Below are 9,235 nucleotides of genomic sequence, written 5' to 3'. Positions count from 1 at the left end.
ACATGCTTGGAAGATCTTGTGTCATTGGTTGTCCCATTCGCTCTTAGGCATAAGCATTAACTGCTACTACTACCATTACAGACTCCATGATGTTCAGAGGTTATGGTTATGATGAGAACATTGACTACTTCCCTTTATTTGCTTTAAACCATGATGAATCTAAATGATTTTGATTAGAATACTAGGACATTGGAACTCCATCTTCTTAGTTAGGGTTACAACCGTATTTAGTGTGCATAGGGTTTGTAAGGAAACCAGATCTCAAATTGCAAACACGCAACCCACCATTCACAAATTTGGCAATTTGTTAGTCCTCTGTCTCCTCTAGATCATTGCGATTGGATAGCCTTGACTTCCTCCATATAGGTATTAATGTTGTAGGAACCTTGCTTGCATTCTTAGTACTGTTTAAATAGAGCCTGTTAAGAATTCAGTTGTAACAATTGCTCTTCCATCAGTATCCTTATTCACCACCACAAATGTATTGGAGCCTTGATGGGTGCGACTTAGTTGCAAGTGATCCCACTAGGCTGATGCTGCTCTCTTCAGCTTTTAAGCTAGTAGTTTCACCTACTTATGTTTTTGGAATCTCCATGTATGTGAAGAATCACTCTATTTAGGTTACCTAATCCAAAAAATCTTCTATTGAAATATCACCATTGAAAGATGGTAGCTCCATCTTCATACAATAATATCTCTACTCTAGATTATCAAGAGCACAATCCCTAATAAGACCACGACGTCTTCCAAGAACATCTTCGGCATAGTCATCTTCTTCTCTATTGTCTTCATCATAGATTGGAGGGCCAATTCCGATGGTTAGAGCCACGAGTGGGGGGGTCACAGTGTTATTGCATTGACCATTGCCATCATGGTTAGGGTTCCTTGCAAGTAGGACAACGATTACTTGCTGTAGATTGCACAATACTTGCTGGTTCCCCTCATAGAAATGGTGGAACTTAGCCGTGAGGATTGAGTTTTTAACTTCGTCATCATTGGAATGGTTAGTCAAGTTCGTTTGCTATTAAGCCTGGATAAGGTTAAGGTTCTAATACAAATTCGAGCGGCCGGAAACCACAAGAAGCTAAACATGTCTACTTCAAGAAAATAATCTCGAATCCACAAGGGTTCCTTCAATTCATAAGGTGATAGGGTTTGGAATCTACTAGAAACGAGAGACAAAATTCTGTATTTTTTCAAATCTGAAAATTGAATTTCCCTAGGGCAGCTAGAAAAATGCCATAAATTTCATAATTCTCACTAATCACGTAATTAGGTGGCAAGATAGGAAAAATTACTAAGAATTGCAAAATTGGGATAACTACAAAACCAAATCCTATTGTCTCCGGGAGATGTCTCAAAATAACCGAGACCTTATTTGGACTTTTAATTTAAAAGTTATAATGGAAATGAAAATTACTAAAAATGGCAAAAATGAGGATTTTGATACCTAAATGAAGGAATTTATCTAAAAAGTGGCATTGCCATTGTCAATACGATTATGAATTTTGTTCCTAGTGTTGTTTTCCTTCATATTACCAAATTTCGTGCAATTCCATTGTTGTTACGCTGATGATCCTTACTTCCTAAATTTCTTGCGAGTTGACTTCTGACACTCTCTAATCCATTAAAGCATGAGCTATCTGTTCTACATCAGTTGTTAATGTAACGTTGTGGTGATTGTTGAGTCACTAAAATATTTCTACCTCATGCACAATGAGTTCATGAATAATGTCGAGGGTGACACTTGTGTCATGCTAGGGCTTTTATGCACTAAGTCTGAAGTTTTTGTATTTCTAGTTTTAATAGTGTATTCTTTTCTAATTGCTTTTAATGTATTTCTCGCTAAAATATTTTCTAATTTTCATCATGTAATTGGTATTATAGTTAAAAGAGTAAAATAAAATACTAAAGAGTAGAAATATGTGTGGATATTTAAAAAAAATTATTATTATTAGAGATAAAAAAATTATTATGTTTTTTGTATTATTAATTAATTTATTTATAATGTCATTGATTTGACCACTAATCAAACAAATAAACGAAGAATGACTCTCTTCTTTGATTTTATGTCTGATCTAATTTGTAAAAGTAAACCTTTAACGCAAATAAAAGAAAAATGAAATGAAAGACTCGAATCACTCATCCAAAAAAGAAAAAACAACGAGTTGGTGTTATATACTAAAACTCCCCATATGCTTGTTCCATTTAATAAAAAACATAGTAGTTTATTGAATTGTGTGCTACTAATACAAAATATTTGTTGCACGTGTGGAATTCGGCAACCTATTTCAATATGGTTTACAGATACCAACGCATAAAATTTGTTCCCTTGCGACTTGGCAAATTTTCATGGGACAAGATTTAGGTACAATATTTAAATGTTGTTCCTTAAATTTCTCCTCTTAAAATTTTTCTTTGTGGATTTTTTCTTATAGGATGAAAGTGTATTTGGGTAGATCTAAGATGAGTTTAATACTTCAACGAATAAGAATTCAAGTCTAATATTGAAGCCATGCAAAACTGTCCAAGAAACAAGTGAAGAAATTGTTGTTCATTAAAACTCGACAGATATCTCAACAGATAATATCTATCGAGGTTTAATGTGTATGCTTGACAGCAGCTAGACAGAAACAGTATTTATCGAGAATTACGAAACTCAAATTTTCAGATCTGTTTTCGCGCATGTCCAAGTGAATTTGTGTAGGATTTCTTTCCTCACAATCCTAGACATATATAAGGATTATTTTAAAGACCGTCACGAAGCAGTTGCATAAGGAATCAGAGCATTGAGTGAATAGAGACAAAAGTTGACCTAGTTCATCTTTTAATTGAAGAAGTTACTGCTTCTTTGCTCTAAAGGTTTTGTAACTAAGGAGCTTGTTGATCTTCATCGTTTGGATGAATTGAAGAACTTTGCAGCCAACATCTTTCTCAAGTTGGTGTGTTAGTCACGTACTTGGATTTGTGTAAAGGAGTAAGTTGCATACTGGGATCCGTGCATCAAATTGGTTAGTCACGTACTTGGAGCCGTGCATTGAAAGGAGAGATTGTCACTACATTACAAGTCCAATTGTGTATTGGGGTAAGGGTTCAACTGTAGGTTGGTATAAGGTACTTGGATTCTTTTACTTGTAACCGCTTGTTTTGATAATAGTGAATTCTCGGGAGTGGTGACCTTACATTCACTCGGTGGGGTTTTGCCTCAGTGATTTTTCCTATTCGTAAACAAATCACTTGTGTCAAACTTATTTTTCCGCTGCATTTACTTTAGTTGGTGATTTGTTTGTGCTACCACGCTTATTGCATGTAATTGAATCTAATTAATTAACTTGGCTAATTAATTGATTAATATTACCAAATGGGTCAATACATTCTTGGCCTATCATTAGTTATGTAGCCACATAGCTGAATCTTAAAATGAGACCGAAATAACAACACCTAAGATACTGTATCTAAATTTTGTCCATTTTCATTTTTATTCATTTTTGTGCGTAAACAGATACTTAAAATCTATCATAGAAGAAAAAATACTTCAAATCTATATATCACCCCGTTCTTAAAAAATAAATCAAGATATCATCCCCAAATTAAGAAACATGGATTTGTTTTATTTATTTTTATAATTTTTAAGTTTCCCTTTTGCCAATACAAATTGGTTTGACATGACAAAAGCTATAAATAAATTGTTAATGTTTGACACATTTGACCTATTTATATTCTAATGATTGATTTGTTTTATTTTATGGGGGCATATATTTTGATATGACTTCCATTTTGTCTTTAAAGGGCCATCCCACCATGATTATGTATATATAGTTACATGGTTGGTTAAGAAGTAACTTAGATGCTTGTCCATGATATGCATGCAAGTCGTGGTAGACAAGTATAGATGCATATGGCGCAATTAAAAACACATCAGAGATGATATATTTCTGCCAAGTCAACTCTGCCTCAACTTTCCCAAATCAGTCTAAAAAATTCCACAATTGGCACTTTGGGTTCGATTTGGATTTGGCTTTCTACCCCGTTGACTTTAGATCGTTTGCTAATGTGTGTAAGTTAAAATCCTTGTGAGTGGCATGGTAGGAAAAGGGTCTCCATCAAGAAGATTGTAACCAAGTATTCTCACCCTGCTGGAACGTATGTTCACATTTGTGAAAGCAATGTCCAATATGATTTTCACCTTTTTCTTTTTCTACATTCAATGGAAATTGTAGATATCTTTTTTTCATACCTAAATTATTATCATGTGTAGCACATTTAGCTTTTGGCTTTGGAGGACTTTTGCTTAATTGGCTTTTTACTTCACGGCTCATGGGTGCAGATATAGAAGTGCTTTTCTTTTCCTTTTTGAATCAAGTGATAGTGACTTAAAACGGAAAGAAGGAGAGTAATATCGGTAACTTTTCCCTTCTTAACGCGTTGTTGCTATTTGATGATGAGATGGTTACAACAAATAAGGGAAGGGACATTTGAACCTTGATAATCCTCATAAAAGATATAGACTATCACAAAATTACATGTTATTGCTTGTTCTTAGCTGTTATGCTACTATCAATCCTAAATTAAAAAAACAAAATTGTTATGCTATTCTATGCCTAAAGATTAAATTTTAATGTTAAAAAAAAAAATTTGTAGTTTTGGGACTGTTCATGTATATCTTTGTTGTAGACACTCGATTTTGCACCAATAATTTAGTTTTGAAAGATGACTAAAATGACCATTTCAAATACCCAAATATTATTGTTGCATTACACGCATTAAATCATTCATTTCATATCATAAAATGATCTTGAGATTCTAATGGTCGCGATGGTATGCCTGATTCTCAAATCGAACCATCTGATTGTTTATTAAGAACCTTACAGTTGATATATATATATATATATATATATATATATATATATATATATATATATATGCACTTTTCCTCTTTTGATTCCCTATGCTTTCTTACCATAAAAAAGTGGGACAAAAGTGAGGAACATTCATCTCTTTTGTCAATATTTTTTATCAAGAAGTTTTCTAATTGAAGTATCAAACTCATAGTGGGTTCCAGACTTCCAGTTAGCTCAACTAGTAAAGTCTCTAATGGTTGAATAAGAGATCTGAGATTCAATCCCCGCCTACACTAAAAACTGATTGATGTCTTGATTTGATGATAAAGATGGCTCATCAGAAGCGGATGCCATAGGTTAAAATTCTCTAAAAAAAAAATATCAAACTCATAAAATCTCATTTGGTATAGATCATATAGGTTTGACACTAATAATGATATTGAGATCTTTTAACTTTAAACTATATGAACGAGAGTTTCTCGATCATAGTTTGGAACTGGTTTATAAATATATAGTTACTAAGTATACTCCTCCTCAACTCATTGGGACCTAAACTGATCCCCCCATACTGTCATGCACTTAGTGCATGGAGAGATATTATCCAAACTATCATAGTTTTAAAGGGTCTTTGCTAAAATTTTGTTCTAGATTTAGAATTAGTAAAATTGATTGGCTCGTTTTGAAAAAGAAAAAAACTTCAGTTAAAGAGAAAAGAATTAACTTATAAATATGAATTAGATAGAATGCTAGCCAAATTAATTACTCTTCAAAATACTCGTCTTGGACTGCAGTTTATTTAGTTTTTTTAATTTAGTTTTTTTAATTTTTGTTTTTTAATCTGTAGTCATTGAACAATGCAACTGAGTGCAACTCAGTTGGTACGATTAAAACCACTGTCCATAATGTTCCACAAAAATATGCAAGTTAATTGCTTTGTGATAGAACACTATTCTTTATTGCTTCTGTCCTGTCCCAATTTACTCAAAATGCTCCACCAGGCGACCCGTGCTTGATTGGTTTTGCGGTTCCTAAGGGCATTCACAGTGGACAAGGTAAATGGTATATGTTGAGGAATTTACAATTCAAAGCAAAAAGAAAACAGCCAACATCAAGTCTTGTACCTATCTTGTATCCTAAAAAAATTTAGAATTGTGCTACAGTACCATCACAAATTTGTGATAGTATTGTAGCACAATTGTAAGAGGAAATAATATTTTTTTATTCAATCCTCTCTCCTCCCACTCTCTATCTCACATCTCAATCTCTGTCTCTCTCTCCGTGCCTCATTTCTGGCTTTTATTTATGTTTTGAAATATATTATTTTATTGTGTAGATATATTATTTTAATGTATTATATTGTAAAATAAAAATTGAGATGTTGAGAGTATTGTAAAATGGTATGGTATAATTGATAAAATAGCTTTTTAAGATGGTAAAATAGAATAGGATAACATTCACTATTGTGAATGCTCTAACTAGACTGCACTATCCCAATGCCATTCACATATAATATTTGTCATGAGGCAAAATGATAAGTACTTGGCTTTCTTTGACTAGTTAATGATTTTGTTGCCTTGTCACCTATTAATTCGATTAGATCAACCATGAGAAAAAATCGTTATAATTTTTTTAAAAAAAAATTAAAATTATTTTTACTATGCTATAATATTCTTGTTTCCCTAATTTTTTATGTAATTTTAAAAGGTTAAAAAAATACGGAATTCTATATTAAAATTTGAAAAAAAAAAATTTTAAGAGAGAATGTAATGAATTAATGTGGCTTGGTTTTACCAAGTGGTATAATATGGCTTACACCAAGTGTAACTTGATCTTTACCCGCATTATAGACACCTCATTTTGAAACTTACATTTAACCTCATCTAAGGACATAATAGTCATTTCACGTCCTAAAGGTAAGATTGTAATTTTGACTGTTTGATTTCCAAATGTATTCCATTAAATAAAACTTGAAGTCAAAACAATCAAAATAACAAGTCATGGGCCTCAATTGAACCACTAGATTGAAAGATATCATGAATTGAGTCTCAGTCACACATGATTACAAACACTTGCTTTTAATTGGTCCAATTTAAATTCAGTGGCTTGTCGTAACACTATTGATTGAGGATATGATTTATTGTGGAGTTACATGAGTCAAATTCAATCTAGGGAATAAAGCATTAATTAATTCCTAAATTATGGATTAATATATATATTTATTTATTTATTTAAAGCCAAAACTAAGAGAAAATCCAATTAAATTCTAAATTGAAATCCAGTTTGGCGCCAAGTGACCCATCTAATTTTTAAATTTTTTTTGTCAAGTGAATTACTATGTGCAAAAATCGAAGAGTCTAAATTTAATTATATTCTAAATTAAATTGCAATTGCTATTCAATTTCATGCCACGTGTATCTAGATTTTATATAAAAAAATTTGACAAGTGAATTATTAGGTGCAAAAACCAATGAATTCAAATCTAATTAAATTCTAGATCATATATATATATATAATGAGAAATCATTACATATTTTAGAAATTCATGGCTTAGAAAAGTTGTAAGTTGCAACTCATACACCGAGAATAATTTGAACTTATATATATGTATAATTGTGATTATTTTTAAATATACTTATGCATATGTACGGGTTATACACTAGTTTAATTATTAATGGATTGAATTAAGGAAGTTAGGAGTTAATTGGCTAAACTTAAGGTCCAAGGAGGGGCTGATATGGTTGAGATTTGGCGGAACAAATGCATTTAATGAAAAATTCGTGTTAAAAAGCAAGTAGTTAAGTTGTCACTGGGCCCATTTGTCAATCGACAGATGGTCCAACTATCACTCAATTTTGTTACTTTTTTTTTTCTATGGGTTTCAATTAACTCAACTGGTAAAGTCTCTAATGGTGGAATAAGAGATTTGGAGTTCAATCTCTGCCTACACCATAAACCGATTAGTGTCTAGGTCTGATAATAAGAGCTATTATCAGGGGTGGATGCCATAGGTTAAAACTATTTAAAAAAAAGAAAAAGTTTGTTACTTTTCTGTCTTTCGCTTGCTTCTCTCAAGTCAAACCTTCATAACTTCGAAATTTAGTCCAAATTCAAAAAATTTCAAGTCCCACATCGATAGAATCTTATTCTAAAATCCTCTAACATTCAATATAAATGGACTCCTCCAACACCATTTCAAATCCCCTAGAGATCTAGAGGACGTAATAAGAAAGGTGCCTTTGGTGTTTTGGTCCTCTTGTCGTCAAATCAATTAAAGGGTAGGCATTAGTCCTTTTGTCTTGAGTTTACAACTTCAACTTGTTGCCCCACTCCTCTAAAAATTCTCCTGGAGTACCTCCGTTATTTTTAGGATTTTAGAGGAAGAAACAAAGTAAGGTACCCTCTTGGGATAAACATCAAATCCTATTGTTATTGAGTTTACAAACCTTCACATTGTTGTCTCATTCCTTAACAACCTCTAAGAGGAGTCTCCTCCTCTTTTGGGGTACTAATGCATGCAAGTAGTATAGTCTCTCAAACCTCTCTTTTAATTAAATCCTAGCAATTTAGATTCAAGTATGATTTTATATTAAATATTGTTGAATATCTATGCTTTAATTTCTTGAATATTCTTCCCATGTTCTTTTATGCTAGCATGCTAATCCTAACTAGGATGTTATTTATTTTGGTAATAAACATGTTTCCATGCTTTTAATTCAAATAATGTGGTCATATGTTTAGAATTAGGGGTTTCATCTAATAGTAAACATGTTGCCATGCCTTTGATTTATAATAGTGAAATCACATGTTTAAATTAGGATTTTGACCTCACACACACATAATCACCATGATTCAATTTCCAATTTGTTCAAATGTGATTGTACGTTTTAATTAAGGTTTTTCACCATGCTCATATGAATGCTTATTTAAATTCTGGATGATATTCTCTAGAATGTTATGATATGTTATTTGGACGATAAAATATAACTATTGGCCACTATAATCTAAAAGACCAATTTCACTGAGTAAAGTGGGTGCCTAACACATTCTTATCTTGTACCATAACCTCCGAACTTGGATTAATGGTTTGTAGATTGAAGATTCTCCATTTACCTTCCAATTTCTAGATTATAACTAGAATCCAAGCAATGTACTTCTTCTTAGATTGTATCTAAGATCAAAGCCATATAATATTCTATATATTTTTCAAATGATGTACATTCAAATATATCAATAAATATTTTATATATTTTGGGTTTTTTTTTTTAATTTTTTCTTTAATTAAACTAAGTGATGTCTCTATTGTAAACTCTCAATTTAGGGAAAAATATATATATTTATAGTAGAATGTCCATTTTTGTTCACACAATTTTGGCCAAATTAGAAAATTGGTGAGC

The sequence above is a fragment of the Castanea sativa genome, chromosome 1, assembly GCF_040712315.1.
Source record: "Castanea sativa cultivar Marrone di Chiusa Pesio chromosome 1, ASM4071231v1".
Lineage (NCBI taxonomy): Eukaryota > Viridiplantae > Streptophyta > Magnoliopsida > Fagales > Fagaceae > Castanea > Castanea sativa.
This window is presented reverse-complemented; position numbering follows the sequence as displayed.